Source organism: Lepus europaeus, chromosome 17 (genome assembly GCF_033115175.1).
Source record: "Lepus europaeus isolate LE1 chromosome 17, mLepTim1.pri, whole genome shotgun sequence".
Taxonomy (NCBI): domain Eukaryota; kingdom Metazoa; phylum Chordata; class Mammalia; order Lagomorpha; family Leporidae; genus Lepus; species Lepus europaeus.
The window spans coordinates 13,732,188-13,750,997 of record NC_084843.1 but is presented as its reverse complement, the minus strand read 5'-3'; the positions used below and the strand labels follow the sequence as shown (position 1 = coordinate 13,750,997).

Sequence of the window (18,810 nt, the reverse complement as noted above, 5' to 3'; positions counted from 1 at the left end):
CAGGTCTGAGTTAAGTAAAGCACACAAAGTTTATTGAGGTATGCTTTTTCCTTCGCCAAGGGTGACACTGGAAATTTGCATGGAAAGAACCATCAGTTGTGTACTTAGTTTGCATTTTAGCAGTTTAATTAAATGAAATGTCAATATTTATCAGCTCCCACTCTTTTAATATGTGCACTTTCTCTGTTCTTATGTTTCATAAAGGTTTTTCCTTAGTGTGAAGAGCGAAATTATTGAGTGTAAATATTTTAGGGAAGAATATCATCAACCTTATAATTAGTGTGATAACGAGAAGCTAAGGATGGCAAGAAATGATATAACTTTTATTCGACTTCATCATAAAGGCCAAAAATTAAGTTGTTTTATTTTTAAAATTTGGAATATAATAGTCTTTTAAAATGTATGTATTTAAATTTATAGTGAATTCTAAATTAGTTTCATTTTTCTTAATTTTCAAGTTTAACTTGTACTGCAGTGGATATTATTTTTATAGCAGGATTCTTAAAATTTGGTACTGTTGACATTTTAGGCCAGATTTTTCTTTATTGTGAGGGGCTGACCTCTGCACTGTAAGATGTTTAGTAGCATCCTTAGCTTCTACCCACCAGATGACAGTAGCACCTCCACCCCTAAGTTGTGACAACCAGAAATATCTCCAGACATTGCCAGATGTCTCCAGGGACAGGGGTAGGGGCATGACAAAATTTCTCCTTGGGAAGAACCAGTTTTATTTTTGAGGATATCATAATTCTACTCATTGAACTTTAACCAGGTGTAACACAATTACAAAAGAAGCCTTGGCATCATTCATCTCTGTGAGCTTGCGGTTTCTACAGTAGGACCCGCTTAGCTAAGGCTATGCTTTCTGCAGTTCCCGTTACCCGTGGTCAGCCAGAGCCAAAATGTTCATATTTTTCTTGACTCTTCCTAGAGAGTGAGACCAGGTTCACATGACTTTATTACAGTTTATGGTTATAATTGTTCTATTTTGTTATTAACAGTTGATAAATTCCTACTATGCCTAATTTATGAATTAGACTTTATCACAGGCGGGTATGTATAGGAAAAACAGTGCAGTAGTCCCCTTTATCCACAACAAATATTTCCAAGACCACCATATCTGAATACAGCAGATAGTACTGAGCTCTTCACATTCTTGTGTCCTTGTCTCTTTGATCTCCTTCAGCCAAAACTCAGCTTATCTTCAAGGACCAGCACTCCAGTCATTTTTTCTGGGTATTGCATGTCTTATCTATAACAGACATTTATATCACAAATCCCATCATTATTGCTCTACTCCCAGTTCATCACTACGATTTGTTGCTTCTATCGCCAAAATATTTCTTGGATCTTTGTACTTCTTTATGTCCATTGCTTCTGTCAGGTTCTAGCCACCATGCTCTTTCACCTGGACCTCAGTAACAGTCTCATTTCTTCTCTCTCATCATCCAATACATTGTAAAGTGAATTGTGTTATCTTCCTTGATAAAGTCGTGGCTTTGCTAAACATAGAAGAACCTGAAGTTTTCAATGTAGACTACATAACTGTTCGAAGGCCTCTGGACAGCTTCCTGATGTTGTCTTAAACCATGGTTCCCTTCTTACTCTGTTCCTCCAATTAACCAAGTTTTATTTTACCTAAATACCTTTGTACAGGACTTCCCTCACTCTGAATTATCTGTTTACCTATCTCCAACCTAGCGGGACATACCCCATCTTTAAGCCTTAGCTGAAGTATTTTCTCAGAGAAGTCTCCCCTTTCCCTGTGATCTAAATTATGTAATATTTATTATTTTCCTTAATAGCACATATTCCATTTGTAACTATATAGTTACATGCTTATTTTGTTAATACCTATCTCTACAAAGTGCTCTGTAAGAAGGATGTTGTCTATCTTGTTCATCATTGTATATTTATAATTTGGTACAGAGCTTGGTATACAGTAGGTGTTGAATAAACACAAGTATAAATAAATGTAATAAATTATTATTTTTTAAAGATTTATTTATTTATTTGAAGGGCAGAGTTACACAGAGAGAGGAGAGGCAAAGAGAGAGAGGTCTTTCATCCGCTGGTTCACTCCCCAGTTGGTCGCAACGGCCAGAGCTGAACTGATCTGAAGCCAGGAGCCAGAAGCTTCTTTCCAGTCTCCCACGTGGGTACATGGGCCTAAGGACTTGGGCCATCTTCTACTGCTTTCCCAGGTCATAGCAGAGAGCTGGATTGTAAGTAGAGCAGCTGGGACTCAAACCAGTGCCCATATGAGATGCTGGCACTGCAGGCAGCAGCTTTACCCGCTAAGCCACAGCTCCGACCGAAATGTAATAAATTATTACCATGCCTCTCCTGATTGATTTTCTGTGCTCACAGAGAACGTGTTACAGTTCGGTTGCATCATGAATCATGCTCTATGATAGCTATGTAACCAGCCTGTCTCACTAGACTGGGAACTCCCTTCACTTCTTGTTGTCTTTCTTTGAGTCTCTGTATCTAGTGCAGTCAAGGGCATATGATTTTCAATGTGTGTATGCTCCAGTTGTTAAGCCTACTTGTAATTGAATTTTTATGATAAAAACGATAAATATTTCTCAGCTATTTTCAAAGATGATGTATCAGACCATTATGATAGCTTCACTTTGGAATGAAATTCTTTTCACTCCTGATTTTTTTTCTTCAATGTGGAAAAAATAATCTTTTAAAAATTTTTTATTTATTTATTTGAGATGTAGAGTTACAGACAGAGAGCAGGAGGAACAGAGAGAAAGGTCTTCCATCCACTGGTTCACTCCCTAGATGGCTGCAGTGGCCAGAGCTGAGCTGATCCAAAGCCAGGAGCTTCTTCTGGGTCTCTCACGTGGGTGCAGGGGCACAAGCACTTGGGTCATCTTCTACTGCTTTCCCAGGCCAAGGCAGAGAGCTGGATCGGAAGAGGAGCAGCTGGGACATGAACTGGCGCCCATATGGAATTCCGGTGCTGCAGGCGGGGGCTTAGCCCACTATGCCACAGTCCTAGCCCTAATAATTTTTAGTCTAACCTTAATAATTCTTGGTTTAACCCTCATGGCCTCCTCCAGCCCCCACCCCCCACCCCCTAACCTGTGGAGAAATTACTTAATCTGTGAGTTTGGAAGGCTGAAGTGGGTAATTTGGAGCCATCCCACCCTTTTCTTGTCTTTTTGGAGATCTGCCTGCCTCTGGGAGTATGAATTCTGTTCTGTTCCTCCATCCCTAAAATTTTATAGTGGCAGCATTCCATGAGAGAAGCATGTGTGAGCCCAGTGCTACCTTTCATGATGTGAGTTAAATTAGCCTAAATCTGGGGTTCAAGATCAGAAAACCTGCAGATACAAGCTACACTATCCAGTTTGCTGTGTCTGTAACAAATCTGTTGTTTCTGCCTCCTCTTTTTTTTTTAATATTTATTTTATCTATTTGAAAGTCAGAATTACAGAGAAAGGGGTTCACACCTACAGAGAAAAACAGAGATATTTTCCATCTACTGGTTCACTTCACCAATGGCTGCAACAGCCAGGGCTGAAGACAGGAACCAGGAGATTCATCCAGGTCTCCCATCTGGGTGCAGAGGCCCAAGTAATTGGACCATCTTTTGCTGCTTTCTCAGGTACATTAGCAGGGAGCTGGATCTGCAATGGAGCAGCCGGAACTTGAGCTGGCACCCGTGTGGGATGCTGGCCTTGCAGGTAGTGATTTAGCTTGCTGCGCCACAATGCTTTCCCCAACCTCCCTTATTTTTGAAGTGGGCATATTTCAGACAGAAAACAATGTTGTTGTATCTTGAACCCCTTTAGATAGCACAAACCTTTTATTTTTTATTTTTGCCCAATACCAGGGTTACCAAAATATAGTTCTTTATAATAATTTTTTATTTATTCCACACAGTAACATAGCCAGCAATTTAAAACAGTTTTTTTTTTCTTCCCCTAAAACTCATCTCTGGAATAACTAATATTTGTACTTGTTTAATGCAACAGGAATGCCTGTTTCAGAAACAAATCTGCAAAGTCAATAGCAGGAGATTTTCTTTCTAACACATGAAAGATTGTGTGGTTTTTGAAGTGCATGTTTGCAATGGAGACTGTAGAAAAGTTTAATCTACATCTGCTACTCAGGGACTCTAAATGGATTTATGGGACATCATAAAATAGCCTTGGTGCCTTTTCAGTGAAGAAGTCCTGCAGTTAAATTGGTCATAGGGGTCTGATTTATGGTCCTTAATTTATAAGAAAGCATGAATATATTATGGTTTTAAAGCATTTTTAACCTCTCTATGAGATACTATACAGATAAATATACGTTTACATGTGTACATGTTTTTGTTTTACCAAATATATATATTTGTGTATATGTGTATACTTGTATATGTGTATATTTAAATTATGAGAGTGAGTTACATTGATTGAATAAAAAATTCAAATACCACAAAGATGTAAAGTCGAAGTCTCCCCTCTCATCAGCTTGTTCTGATGTTTGAAGTGTGACCATTATTAAAAGTTTGGCATATATCCTATCAGATTATACTTATTCTCCACGTCTAAGTGTGCCCATGAGCAGGTGTGTGTGTCTGTGTGTTTTTAGTAAAAAGGGATCAGAGAGTCAAATAACTGGTCTGCAGTTTGCTTTGCAAACTATTATTTTACTCTTTTTCAACAGAATCTAATTCCAGACAAGTTTAACAAAATCTCAGCTCTAAGGTATCTGTAAAATGCTAGTCAAATAGTTATTTATCTGCACCCAACCCATATCCCCTCTCTTTTAAAAACATTTACAAACTATGAAAGTCATCATTGAATTCCAGGATCATTCTTAGCTGTATATTTTGTGAAATATTTCTGTTGACTTCGCATCTTTGCTGGTAAAGCCTCATCATTTATTCACTAACAAAAGTGTCTTTACAGCATTGATTATGTAGCCTTCGAGCTAATAGAGATCCTCTGTTTTGTAATTCTTGGCACATGCTATAGTTATTAAGCTTCTAAGTAAACAGAGGGGACATTTTGATGGTAGATTTAATTGATTATTTTTAAAGTTATATTCTGATATAAATATACCCATTCCCCCTAAATTTTAAAATAATTTTGTTTATTATATAAATGATATATAGCAGCAACTGTTTTCTAAATTCATTGGTATCTTTAATATCAAAATATATTTTTTTCATTTTCATATATTTACCTTTATAAACAAACCAATTTGGTGGTGAAGGGGGGATATTGAAGATGGCAGAAAATATGTGGTAAAAGAAGATGCCTGATGCAACCAACACACAGTGTGGAATAACAGAACACTGTGAGGACCCTTTCCTCTTCCAGCATCCTCTTAGCTGATCCCTCTAGTTCAGACCTACACATCTCTGAAGGTTCTTAGCTGCCTTCTGGTGGGCTGGGGTGAGGGACAGCATAATTAGGAAACTGAAAAATCTGCTTTCACACATTCAGCTTTTTTTTTCTTTTTCTTTTTTTTCAATGATTCGAAGCCAGGAGCCAGGTGCCTCCTCCTGGTCTCCCATGTGGGTGCAGGGTTCCAAGCACTCGGGCCATCCTCCACTACCCTCCCGAGCCACAGCAGAGAACTGGACTGGAAGGGGGGCAGCCGGGACTAGAACCCGCAACCATATGGGATGCTGGCGCTGCAGGTGGAGGACCAACCAAGTGAGCCACGGCGCCGGCCCCCACACATTCAGCTTTTAAACCCACTTTCTCTTCTTTTTTTCTTTTTGACAGGCAGAGTGGACAGTGAGAGAGAGAGACAGAGAGAAAGGTCTTCCTTTGCCATTGGTTCACCCTCCAATGGCCGCCGCAGCCGGCACGCTGTGGCTGGCACACCGTGCTGATCCAAAGCCAGGAGCCAGGTGCTTCTCCTGGTCTCCCATGGGGTGCAGGGCCCAACGACTTGAGCCATCCTCCACTGCACTCCCAGGCCATAGCAGAGAGCTTGCCTGGAAGAGGGGCAACTGGGACAGAATCCAGTGCCCCGACCGGGACTAGAACCTGTAAACCCACTTTCAGAAATAGATTATTTATGAAAGAGGGTCCCCTGTATAAGAAAAAGTAATTTTGTGATTAAATAGAAATTAAATAATTTTCACATGAATTAATATAAATAATGTTAAAGAATGTCAAGCCATTCAAAACTAGTAGAAATTAGAAAGGACTACTTATTAAGTCATTGGTTTGACTAAGGAAACCAAAAAGGACAAGATTAGTAGATTTAACTGGGGGCCAGCATTGTGGCATAGTGTGGTAAGCCTCTGCCTGCAACGCGGGCATAACATATAGGCAAGCTCTTTGAGCCCCGGCTGCCCCACTTCCATTCTACTCTCTGCTGATGTGCCTGGGAAAGCAGCAGAGGATAGGCCGAGTCCTTGGGCCCCTGCACTCATATCTGTCTGAACTCTGCCCCTCAAACAAATAAATAAATCTTTAAAAGATTAATTTGGTGCCAAAAATGTTGAAATCCATACATAGTTTCTTAATATGATGCATTTTCCATGAATTGTATGGAGTGCTTTCAGATGTGTTTGTTGGACAAATGCATGAATGGAAAATTAGTTGATTATTAATTGAACAGTTATCCCTTTTTATAGTAAGTATTAATTTTCTCTCAGTTTACCGTTCCATATTGATGATTTTTTAATACATGGAACCTCGGTTGCCCCTCTTCCAGGCCAGCTCTCTGCTGTGGCCAGAGAGTGCAGTGGAGGATGGCCCAAGTCCTTGGGCCCTGCACCCCATGGGAGACCAGGATAAGCACCTGGCTCCTGCCATCGGATCAGTGCAGTGCGCCAGCCGCAGCGCGCCGGCCACGGTGGCCATTGGAGGGTGAACCAACGGCAAAAGGAAGACCTTTCTCTCTGTCTCTCTCTCACTGTCCACTCTGCCTGTCAAAAAAAAAAAAAAAAATACATGGAACCTTAATTTTGTATGTTAAATCTATTTTTAAAGATTTATTTATTTATTTGAAAGTCAGAGAGAGAGAGAGAGAGCTTTGATTGCTGGTTCTTTCCCCAAATGGCCACAATGGCTGGAGCTGGGACAATCTGAAGCCAGGAGCCAGGAGCTTCTTCCAGATCTCCCACATGAGTGCAGGAGCTCAAGCACTTGGACCATCTTCCCTTGCTTTCTCAGGCCATTAGCAGGGAGCTGGATCAGAAGTGGATCAGCAAAGACTCCAACTGGTATCCATATGGGATGCCAGCACTGCTGGCAGAGGCTTAACCTACTAGCTGTAGCACTGGCCCCTAAACTTACCTTTTTTAAAAAGATTTTATTTATTTTAGAGGTAGAGTTACAGACAGGGAGAGGGAGAGGGAGAGAGAAGGGTCTTCCACCACTGGTTCACTCCCCAAATAGCCACAATGGCCAGGGCTGGACTGATCAGAGGCCAGGAGCCAGGAGCTTCTTCTGGGTTTCCCATGTGGGTTCAGGGGCCCAAGCACTTGGGCCATCTTCTACTGATTTCCCAGGCCATAGCAGAGAGCTGTATTGGAAGTGGAGCAGCTGGGACTCAAACCGGTGCCCATATGGGATGTCAGCATGGCAGGTGGAGGCTTAGCTTATTTCATCACAGCAACAGCCCCCCTAAACTTATCTTATTTCCATTTGTCTATGAAGTTTATCAAGTAGCCTCATATTAAACACTTACTTTGTAGCAAACACTATGCCAGTTGTTGTGTTACTAAGATGAATAAAACAAGGTAATTTAGTTATACTGCTCATCAGTGAAAGACAGACTAAAACCACTACCACAATTTTAATATCAGATTTTGAAAATATTTTTAAATGACTATAATCCAAATTGACAAAGGTGTGGTACAAAGATAGCTCAGATATTACTGATACATATCTGGAGTATAATTTAACAGATATAAATTATTACAAGCATCTTTGAAATGTTAATGCAGTTTGTCCCAGTAATTCCACTTACGAACTTTAGCCCAAGGAAAGCAATTCTAAGTATAGAAGAACCTTGATTCACAAAGATGTTCATAGTAATGTTATTTTTGATAAAAAAAAATGAACAACTAAAATGCCCTACCATAAAAGAATAAGATAACTGTGGTGTGGCCACTTGGAATGCTACATATTTATCTTAAATGTTATTAATTGGCACATGTAGTTTACTGGAGGAAAAGGGTATGGTAGCATTAACCAAGAGAACAAACTAAGAGGCCAAAGTGTGTAATCATTATTATATGGAAATTACATAATGAAATGAAATATCCTACATTTTATAGCATTTGAGTTTGGTACTAAATAGTATTTGTGTGTAATCCTATAGCTAAGGAGGGTACTATTATTTCTACTGTTATTTTAGACTTTTCTATGTCTCTGAGAAACAACTGAAAAAATTTTGGAGTGGTACAGAAAATCATTAAAATACAAGGAACATATGTTATGCCAAACTAGCAATATTGACCCATTCTGATCATTATTTGATAATTCAGAGAAAGGTGACAATAACCTGTTCAGACTGACCTTAGTTATTGTGCAGTGGGTGAGGGAAGTCCTTCTTGACTCTTGTAAGTAATCAGTCTATGCATTGAAGCATGAGATGTGCTTACCATTATATTGCTTTGGCTAGCTGCAAATGTATTAATATTCATACCATTATAATCTAGCCTGTTTTAAAGCTAGCAACAGCAATCTTTTCTTTAAGTGCAGATCTAAATTCTACAGCTTGATTATATGCTGAATAGAGAAATACTTTCTATAATTCGCTCTCAATGCCCTCCTTAATTTTGGAAGTCTCTCATTCTTATTATTAGGTATCTGAAAAAGATAGTGATCACCACCCAATTCTGATGGGCATGGGAGATCATAAAGAGTCTGCAGTCCATTTGAATTGAAAAAGGAGATGAGCAAGTATTGATGGTATAGTGGGAAGAAAGATATGTATCATTCTATTTGAAATCATAAATATATTAAAATGAAGCCTTACTTACATTTTAATAGCTGTGTCCTTGGTACGTTGTACCAGACATGGTACATTGTAATTCTCGATTTGACCTTCTACCTACTCTTTAAAAATATAGATTATAAGAGTTATTTTAAAGATTGATTTAATTTATATGAAAGACAGAGTTACAGAGAGAGGAGAGACAGAGAGAGGTGTTCCATCCATTGGTTCACTCCCCAGATGGCCACAAGGGCCAGAGCTGCACTGATCTGAAGCCAGGAGCCAGGAGTTTCTTCTGGGTCTCCCATGTGGATGAAGGGGCCAAAGACTTGGGCCATCTTCTGTATGTGCCTATATCTTGCAGGATTTCTCCAATGTTCTCTAAAAATTTGATGGTGTTGGGTTGTAGATTTACATCTTTAATCCATGTTGAGTGAATTTTTGTGTAAGGTGTAAGGTAGGGGTCTTGCTTCATGCTTCTGCATGTGGAAATCCAATTTTCCCAGCACCATTTGTTCAATAGACTGTCCTTGCTCCAGGAATTGGTTTTAGATCCTTGATCAAATATAAGTTGGCTGTAGATGTTTGGATTGATTTCTGGTGTTTCTTTTCTGTTCCATTGGTCTATCCATCTGTTTCTGTACCAGTGCCATGCTGTTTTGATTATAACTGCCCTGTAGTATGTTCTGAAATCTGGTATTGTGGTGCTTCCGGCTTTGTTTTGTTGTACAAGATTGCTTTAGCTATTCGAGATCTCCTGTGCCTCCATATGAATTTCAGCATCATTTTTTCCAGATCTGAGAAGAATATCTTTGGTATCTTTATTGGTATCACATTGAATCTATAACCCTTACTCTTAACACTGCTTTTGCTGTATCCCATAAGTTTTGATATGTTGTATTGTTATCCTCATTTACCTCCAGAAAGTCTTTGATTTCTCTTTTGATTTCTTCTATGACCCAGTGTTCATTCAGGAGCATGTTGTTCAGTCTCCATGTGTTTGCATATGCTCTAGGGATTCCTGAGTTGCTAATATCCAGCTTCATTCCATGTTGGTCTGATAAGATGCATGGTATGATTTCAGTTCTTTTGAATTTGCTAAGACTTGCTTTATGGCCTAGTATGTGGTCAGTCATAGAGTAGGTTCCATGTGCTTCTGAGAAGAATGTGTATTCTTTAAGTGTAGAATGAAAAGTTATGTAGATATCTGTTAGATCCATTTGGGCTATAGTGTCGATTAAATCTGCTGTTTCCTTGTTGATATTCTGTCTAGTTGATGTGTCTGTGCTGAAAGTGGAGTCCTGAAGTCCCTCAATACTATTGTATTGGAGTCTAAGTCTCCCTTTAAGTTCCTTAACATATCTTTTGTAATTAAGTGCTTATACATTTATAAAAGTTACATCTTTCTGTTGAATTGATCCCTTAATCATTATATAGTGCCCCTCTTTGTCTCTCTTAATAGTTTTAGTGTTAAAGTTTATTTTTTCTGATATTAAGATGGCTACACCAGCTCTTTTTTGGTTTCTGTTGGCATGGAATATCTTTTTCCAACCTTTCACTTTCAGTCTGCATGCATCTGTGTTGGAAAGATGTGTTTCTTGTAAGTAACAAATAGATGGGTTTTGTTTTTTAATCCATTCAGCCAGTCTGTGTCTTTTAATTGGAGTATTGAGGCCATTTACATTCAATGTGACTATTGATAAGTAGTGACTTTGCCCTGCCATTTTTCCAAAGATATTTCTAATATATATTTGAATTTCCTGTGATCTTTTACTGAGAGATTTTCTTCCTTTACCTTCTTTCATATTGATGTCCATGTTTCTGTGTTTCTGTGTGTAACACATCTTTAAGCATTTTTTGCAGGGCTGGACGAGTGGTGATAAATTCTTTCAATTTCTGTTTGCTATGAAAGGTCTTTATTTCACCTTCATTCACAAATGAGAGCTTTGCAGGATATAATATTCTGGGCTGGCAGTTTTTCTCTCTCAGTACCTGGGCTATGTCTCGCCATTCCCTCCTAGCCTGTAGGGTTTCTGCTGAGAATTCTGCTGTGAGTCTAATTGGAGATCCTTTGAGAGTAATCTGACGTTTCTCTCTTGCATATTTTAGAATCTTTTCTTTATGTTTCACTGTGGTGAGTTTGATTACAATGTGTCGTGGTGAGGATCTCTTTTGGTCATGTTTATTGGGAGTTCTATGTGCTTCCTCTACTTGGATGTCTCTTTCCTTCTCCAAACCTGGGAATTTTCCTGCTAGTATCTCACTAAAAAGGCCTTCTAATCCTTTCTCTCTCTCTCTATGCCTTCAGGAACTCCTAGAATCCAAATGTTGGTTTTTTAAATAGTATTCTATAGATTCCAAACAATATTTTTTAGATTTCTAATTTCCTCTTCTTTTCTTTGGTTTGACTATATACTTTCCTGTGCTCTGTCTTCTAAGTCCAATATTCTCTCTTCTGCCTCACTGATTCTGTTTTTAAGGCTCTCAAATGTGTGTGTGTTTTTTTTTTTTTTGACAGGCAGAGTGGATAGTGAGAGAGGGACAGAGAGAAAATTCTTCCTTTTTGCCGTTGGTTCACCCTCCAATGGCTGCTGCGGCTGGCGCATCACACTGATCCGAAGCCAGGAGCCAGGTGCTTCTCCTGGTCTCCCTTGCGGGTGCAGGGCCCAAGCACTTGGGCCATAGCAGAGAGCTGGCCTGGAAGAGGGGCAACCGGGATAGAATCCGGCACCCCAACTGGGACTAGAACCCGGTGTGCCGGCGCCACAAGGCAGAGGATTAGCCTGTTAAGTCACGGCACCGGCTCTCAAATGTGTTTTTAATTTGTTCTATTGAATTCTTCATTTCATTTTGGTTCTCTTCAATATCTCAATTTCATGTTCTACTAAATTCCTCATTTCATTTTGATTGCTACTTAAGATATCATTTTCACTAGAGAGATTTTCTGTCCTGTTCTTTATGGATTTCTGTAGTTCATGCATTTTTTTGATAACTTCTAAATGTTCTTATCATAAATTTTTTGAAATTTGTATCTTGCATTTCTTCTATCTCATCATCTTCATACTCTTGTATTGGAGTGTCATGTTCATTTAGGGGCGTCATAATGACTTCCTTGTTCTTGTTTCCTGGGTTTCTGTGTTTGTTGTTTGGTATTGTGGAGGTGTTCTTTGGTTTCTTTCTTTTTCTTTTTTTTTTTTTTTTTGCTGTGGTGGCTTTTCTCATCATGCTATGACTCTAGATTAAGTGGACTGTCTGCTTTTGGTGAATATCTAGGGGCTTATGGTGGGTGTGGCCAGAGAGCTCTGTTCAGTTCTTCAGGGTTAAGGGTGTGCCAAAGGTGACACACCAGGTTTGGTGTGGTAAATCTTCTCTATCTCTCTCTTTTATTTTTTTTTATTCAGGGGTGAATTAGTTCCTCTCAGCTGAGCTCTTCTCCTTGATGGCAATCAGTGCCTGAGCGCTAGCCCCAGTGGGTATAATATTCGTCTGTTCTATCCCAAGGACCACACAAAGGATCTGTGCAGTCCTCAGTGTAAGCTCAGATTCCCCTGCAATGTCTCTCACCAGGTAGCCAAGGCCACCTGAATTTGTGGCATTCCCACCAAGACTACTCATGTCTCAGCCAACTGTGAGTTCTACCACACACCCTCAGTTTTTTTTTTTTTTTCACAGCCCTGGTTCATAAGCTCCACACATTCACTAGCTGTTAGTCTCCTGTTATTTCTCCCCACCGGAGTCAGGTTTTTCTGGTTGGTTGAGGGTGGGCGCAGCCCTGAGCTGGCACAGCTGTTACATATGTCCAAAATGGCGCCTGCTCTATTATGTCACTTGCCTTTGTAAGGTGAATGGAGAGAGAGAATTGTGTCCATACCGGTCCCTTTTATTTATTTTTTCTCTCCTCTAGTTAGGCTGGTATATTTTACCCCACGGGGCTTCAAGCCTCATTTCCTCTAGGCTCTTCCTGCCGCTTTTCCACCAGTGTCTCAGGCTGTTTGGTTTCACCTCACCTCCCTTTCCAGTGCTGGAGTGGAGACTCTCGGCAGCTGGACTCCCAAGCTGTGAGCACCTGTACCCTCCACGTAGGTCCACCATGTCCCTCTAATTCCAGAAGAGTTTCATCTGCAGTTTTTCCCCTAAGTCTTCCCTGAGACTATAGTATCTCCACTTTTATTAAATTGTCTTTTCCTGGACTATCAGTGAGCTCCCTCCATATTCCACCATCTTGGAGCCCTATATCTATAAATTCTTAAAAGTTTATAACACAATGGTTCACATATTCAGGGCATTATTTTCCCCATTCATTCCTATTATAAATAATGTTTTTATTCCCTAATAGTATGTAGAGTATAAGAAATCTCTAAATTATAATAAGATAATTTACATCTGTGAACTAATTAGAATATTACCAATAACATATATTAGCTATAGCAACTCCTTTATATATATTCCCCTCCTTACCTCAGGTATAATTAATGTCTTATCTTGTATTTCATTTTCTAAATAATGTCCCAAAATGTATTATAGTGCTTATTTTTCCCCAGAAAACTGTTATTTAAGGTATATAAACTTCACGCATTCCTAAATACAACTTGAGGAACATAGTGATTCTTCCCACTGTACCTGCCCTCCCACCCACACTCCCACCTTTCTTCCTCCTCCCTCTCCTATACCCATTATTATTTTTATCAAGATCTATTTTCAATTAATTTTAAACACATAAGATTAACTCTATTTTAAGTAAAGTGTTTAATAAATAGTATGGGAAAAAAAAACTTGTTTCTCAACAGTCAAGACAAGGGCAATTCAAAGTCATCACATCTCAAAGTGAGATGGATAGGTCATATGTTAGGTCTAAGACCATTTTGGAGGTATTTCCATACTGTCTTCCAGTTTACATTCCCACCAACAATGGGTCAGGGTACCTTTTCCTCCACATCCTTACCAGCATTTGTTGTTTGTTGATTTCTCTATGAGAACCATTCTAACTGGGGTGAGGTGAAACCTCATTGTCATTTTGATTTACATTTCCCTGACAGCTAGTGATCCTGAGCATTTTTTCATGTGTCTGTTGGCCATTTAGATTTCCTCTTTTGAAAAGTGCCTGTTTAAGTCCTTTGCCCATTTCTTAACTGGATTGTTTGTTTTGTTGTGGAATTTGTTGATCTCTTTATATATTCTGGTTATTAGTCCTTTATCAGTTGCATAGTTGCAAATTATTTCTCTCATTCTGTTGGTTGCCTTTCCAATTTGCTGAGTGTTTCTTTTGCAGTGCAGAAGCTTCTCAATTTGATGTAATCCTATTTGTCAATTTTGGCTTTGATGAGTGGTGCCTCTGTGGTGTTTTCCAAGAACTCTGCCTATACCAATGTCTTCCAGGGTTTCCCCTTGTGTTCTAATAATTTGATGGTATTGGGTTGTAGATTTAAGTCTTTAATCCATTTTGAGTGGATTTTTATGTAAGGGAGGGGTCTTGCTTCATACTTGCATGTGGAAATCCAGTTTTCCCAGCACCATGTGTTGAAGAAACTGTCCTTGCTCCAGGGATTGATTTTAGCTACTTTGTCAAAGATAAGTTGGTTGAAATGTGTGGGTTCATTTCTGGAGTTTCTATTCTGTTCCATTGGTTGATCCATTTTTTTTTTCTTTTTTTTTTTATCAGTACCAGACTTTTGATTATAACTGCTCTGTAGTATAACTTGAAATTTGGTATTGTGATGCCTCTAGCTTTGTTTTTGTTGTGTAATATTGCTTTAGCTATTCAGGGTCTCATGTGTTTCCATACAATTTTCAGCATCATTTTTTCTATATCTGAGAATAATGTCCTTGGTATTTTGATTTCTATTGCATTGAATCTGTAAATTGCTTTTGGTAGTATGAAGATTTTGATGAAATTGATTCTTTCAAGAACATGGAAGATTTTTCTATTTTTTGGTGTCTTCTTCTGTTTGTTTCTTTAATGTTTTGTAATTCTCATCATAGAGATCTTTGATGTCTTTGCTTAAATTTATCGCAAGGTATTTAATTTTTTTTTTTTAGCTATTGTGAATAGGCTTGATCTTCGAAGTTTTTTCTCAGTGGTGGCATTGTCTATGGACACAAAGGCTATTGATTTTTCTGTGTTGATTTTATATCCTGCAATTTATTAAACTCTTTTATGAATTCCAATAGTCTCTCAGTGGAGTCTCTTGAATCCCCTATATATAGAATCATGTCATGTGCAGATAAGGATAGTTTCACTTCCTCCTTCCCAATTTGTATTCCTTTGATTTCTTTCTCTTGCCTAATGGCTCTGGCTAAAACTTCCAGGATTATATTTAAAAGCAATGATGGGGGTGGGCATCCTTGCCTGGTTCTGGATCAATAGGATGCTGCCCATGGATTTGTCATAAATTTTATTGATTGTATTCAGGAATGTTCCTTCTATACCAACTTTGCTTAAAGTTTTCATCATGAAAAGATGCTGTATTTTATCAAATGCTTTCTCTGCATTTATTGAGATAATCATATGCTTTTTGTTCGTCAGTTTGTTAATGTGATGTATCACATTGATTGATTTGCAAACATTGAACTATCTATGCCTACCATGGATAAATCCCATTTTCTCCAGGTGAATGATCTTTCTGATGTGTTGTTTTGTGTATTTTTTATGTATTTTTTTATGTATTTTGTTGAGGATTTTTACATCTATGTTCATCAGGGAAATTGGTCTTTAGTTTTCTTCCTCTTATAACTTTTTCTGATCTAGGAATTTAGGTGATACTGGCTTCATAGAAGGAATTTGTTAGGATTCCTTCCCTTTCAACTGTTTGGAATAGCTTGAGGAGAGTTGAAGTAAATTCTTCTTTAAACATTAGGTAGAATTCAACAATGAAGCCATCTGGTCCTGGGCTTTTCTTTTTTGGGAGGGTCTTTATTACTGATTAAATTTTCATCCTGTTCATTAGTCTGTTTAGGTTTTCTATGTCTTTATGGCTCAAATTAGGTAGGTTGTGTGTGTCCAGAAATCTATCCATTTCTTCTAAATTTCCAGATTTGTTGGCATATTGCTCTTTGTAGTAATTTTTGATGATTCTTTTTATTTTTGTGGTATCTGTTGTTACCTTTCCTTTTTCATCTCTATTTTAGTTAATTTGTGTCTTCTCACTTTTTTGGTGGGGTGTTGTTAGTTAGACCAATGGTGTGTCACTTTGTCAATTTTGTTTATTTTTTTCAGAAGATCGGCTCTTTGTTTCACTAGTCTTTTGTGTGTGTGTGTGTGTGTGTGTTTGCTTTCAGTTTTGTTTATTCTCTAATTTTAATTATAATTTCCTCCTACTAATTTTGGTTTTGGATTGCTATTGTTTTTCTAGATCTTGAGATGTATTGATAGCTCATATACTTGGTTCCTTTCCAATTTTTGATGTGGGCACCAATTGTCATAAACTTTCCTCTTAACACTGCTTTTTCTGTATCCCAAAAATATTGATATGTTATTTTGTCATCTTCTTTTGTTTCCAGAAATTTTTTGATTTCTCTTTTAATTTCTTCTGTATCCCACTGTTCATTCAAGATCATGCTGTTCATTTTCCATGTGTTTGCATATGTTCTAGAGATTCTTGAGTTGTGGATTACCAGCTTCATTCCATTGTGGTCAGAGAAGATTCCTGGTATGATTTTGACTTTTTTGAATATTCCGAAATTTGCTTGATGGCCTAGCATGTGGTCTTTCCTAGAGAAAGTTCCATGCATTAGTAAGAAGAATGTGACTCTGTAACTGTAGGATGAAAAGTTCTGTAGATATCTGTTAGGTCCATTTGGTCTATAGTGTCAGTTAACTGTTGTTTCCCTGATTATTTTCTTTTTGGTTGATCTGTCCATTGCTGAAAGTGGGATATTGAAGTCCCCCATTACTATTGTATTGGAGTCTATGTCTCCCTGTAAGTCAATTAACATTTCTTTTAAATAGCCAAGTGCCCTGTAATTAGGTGCATATATGTTTATTATAGTTGCATCTTCCTGTAAAAATGGTCCCATAATAATTAAATAATGTCTTTCTTTGTCTCTTTTAACAGTTTTTATGTTAAAGTCTATTTTGTCTTATCTTAGGATGGCTACCCAAGCTCTTTTTGGTTTCTGTTAGCATGGAAAATCTTTTTCCATACTTTCACTTTCAGTCTGTGTGCATCTTTGTTGGTGAGATGTGTTTCTTGTAGGCAACAAATAGATAGGTTTTGTTTTTTAATCCATTCAGCAATCTATGTCTTTTAACTGGAGTTGAGGTCATTTACATTCAAGGTGACTATTAATAAGTAATGACTTAGTCCTGCTGTTTTTCCATATATATTCCCATTATTTACCTTGGATTTCCTTTGTACTTTTACTGGAAGATTTTCTGCCTTCACCTTCTTTGATAGTGGTGACCATGTTTCTGTGTTTCCATGTGTAGCACATCCTTAAGCATCTTTTGTAAGGCTGGATGAGTGGTGACAAATTCTTTCAATTTCTGTTTGTTATGGAGGTATTTTTTTTAATGGAAGGTCTTTATTTCACCTTCATTCATAAATGAGAGCTTTGCCGGATACAGTATTCTAGGTTGACAGTTTTTTTTTTTTTTCTCTTAGGACTTGGAATATATCTTGTCATTCTCTCCTAGTCTGTAGGATTTCTGATGATAAGTCAGCTGTGAGTCCAATTGGAGATCCTCTGAAAGTAATCTGGCGTTACTCTTGTGTGCATTTCAGAATCTTTTCTTTATGTTTTACTGTGGAGAGTTTGACTACAATGTATCATGAAGATCTTTTCTGATCTTGTCTGTTAGGAGTTCTGTGTGCTTCCTGTACTTGGATGTCCCTTTCTCCAAATTAGGAAAGTTTTCTGTAATTATTTCACTAAAAAGGCCTTCTAATCCATTCTTTCTTTCCATACATTCAGGAACTCCTAAGACCCATATGTTAGGTCATTGATAATATCTCATAAATTTCCAGCACTGTTTTTTAGTTTTCTAATTTCTTCTTTTTTTAGTCTGACTGTAAAATTTGCAGAGATTTGTCTTCTAACTCTGATATACTTTCTGCTGCCTCACCAAGTCTGTTGTTAAGGCTTTCTACCACGTTTTTTATTTGATCTCTTGAATTTTTCATTTCTGATATTTCATTTTGATTTGTCGTTAACATCTCAATTTCATGAGAAAAGTTTTCATTCATGTCATGTATGGATTTCAATTCATGGATTTGCTTCTGATTACATCTAAGTAATCCTATGATCAAATTTTTGAATTCCTTTTCTGTAATTTCTTCAATCTCTTCACATTCTAGTATTGAAGTGTTGTTGTCTTCCTTTGGGGGCATGATATTGTCTTCCTTATTTTTTTTTTCTTGAATTTCTGCACTTATTTTTATACATTTGTGGAGATACTTGTTAGTTTTTTTTCCCCTGTGATGTCTTTTATCTTTGGACTATGCCTCTGTGGTTTAGTAGAATGTCTGCTCTTTCAGTGATTACTCAGAGGCATGTACTAGGTTTGGCCAGGGAGCTCTATTCAGTGCTCCAGGGTGAGTGTAGTGTCCAAGCTGACACCCAAGTAGGGTGTGGTACACCTCTTTTTACACTAGATCTTAGCCAAAAGGCCGAGAAGCAATGGTAAACTTCTTTTTTTTTAATCAGAGAGGCTTGATCACCTTCTCTCCTCCAAGGAGACCAATGCCTGGGCAGTAGACCCAGTGGGTGCAATATTCTTCCACATTGCCACAAGAACCACATGAAGGATTGTGCAGTTCTTGGTGTGATCACAGATCCCGTAGCAATTACCCTCATGAGGGAATCAGGGGGCCCTGAGTGTGTGGAACCACTCACAGTGACTACCCAAAGACCCAGCCATGCCCTGCACACTCTGACACAGTCATAGTGTTTCCAACA

General features: G+C 38.2%; 1 protein-coding gene across 1 annotated transcript in view; it reads left to right on the top strand.

Moving 5' to 3' along the window:
* CCDC172 (coiled-coil domain containing 172) overlaps positions 1 to 18,810 on the top strand; it is a 70,986-nt gene that overhangs the window by 36,356 nt on the left and 15,820 nt on the right. The gene's annotated exons all lie outside the window — the stretch shown is intronic.